Source organism: Cavia porcellus, unplaced genomic scaffold (assembly GCF_034190915.1).
Source record: "Cavia porcellus strain 051 isolate PalLab524CR breed Dunkin Hartley unplaced genomic scaffold, mCavPor4.1 scaffold_16, whole genome shotgun sequence".
NCBI classification, from domain to species: Eukaryota; Metazoa; Chordata; class Mammalia; order Rodentia; family Caviidae; genus Cavia; species Cavia porcellus.
Genome location: NW_026947499.1, coordinates 15521496 through 15522920, shown reverse-complemented (window position 1 = coordinate 15522920; position 1425 = coordinate 15521496).

Here is a 1425-nt window from a genome sequence, read left to right as displayed (position 1 = left end):
ATAAGGTGAATTTGTCAGAAGTGGGTAGCATGGGAAGGTGAGAGATAAAGACCAAAGAGGCCACCTGAGACAAGTACAAGAAGCACCTGAATTTGAAAGACTAGGTAAGAAGCAGAGCCCAGGGAGCGGTGAGGCAGGTGAGATCTCCCTGAGCTTTTCGCTGGACCCAAGTGAATCAGCTGATTAGAAACAACCTGTCATCAAAACCTTGCAAAATGGTGCTCCAACTACTTCTATTAATTTTAACCGCAACGACTTCTGTTGGGACATTTTAAAGGATTCTAGAAACACTAGCATCAAGAGAGAAAAATAAAACCACATTTGTAACTGGTATACATTGGGTTTTTTTTTTCTTACCCAATACCTGATTCTTTCTTTTCTAGCAACATAATGGATTTTGCTGTTGAATGATGCCCCCAGCCTCAACCTGTGGGCAACCCAACTCCAGATAAGAAAATGAAGGCTCATAGCCAGATGAAATCACTTGAGCACTATCACACGGTATAGTGAAGCTTGAGTTAACCATTCTGTTAATTCACCTCCACGCAGTGATGAGCTGCCAGAGATTGTTGGGTAGGTAGGGTAAGCTTTGGGTGAAATTCCAGCCGAAACAAGAAATCTGCTTTCACCTTTCACCTCCTTTTCTTCTTCAACCAGAATAAACACTTGCATAGCCCAAGCAAGGATAGAGCTGAGCTCATTAAATCACTAATTCTCCGCCTCCTATGCTGGCACTAACATGGCCCCAAAGTCAGCAAATCCTGTTATCTACTTGCTCTGATTTATGCCATGCTGCTATTTATATTTGAAATTTTTCCTTGTAGGATAATAGCATCCCTGAAAAGGCTCTATTGATTTCTCAACTGCAGGTTTATCGGGGCTGAGTCAGCCCAACCTTTACCAACTGGAGCCTCCATTCAGATCTTTATCTCGCTTCTTCTTAGCATGAAAGACCAAGTTTAGTTAAGGCCGCAGGGATGGGTCCTGAGGGTTGCATTCATACTCATAATGACACAAAATTAGAAAGCACTTTAGATTTTAACATTCCCTGTATTCACTGTGCTGCATTATACACAAAGGACTGGATGCAAAACGGAGGTGGATTTGGTACTTTGCATATTCTTGCGGTCTAGCAGCAGCCATATAACTTACAAGAGGGTAAAGCAGACAGGAAATCTAAACTTCGCCCTGATGCTGACATTATGCTGTTATCCTGAAGTGCTTGGCACTGTCAAGTCCATTTTCTAGCCTCAAATAAGGAAAATATCATCTACCTTCCCTACTACATCACATTTATCAATAAACCCCCTAGTTTTACTGGTAGTTGAGAATGGATTTTATTACCCACACATCCTCAAGATTCAGTCTTCACACTGAAGGGAGTCTTACAAATCTTACTTCTTCCTAGAAACTTTCCATCATTTT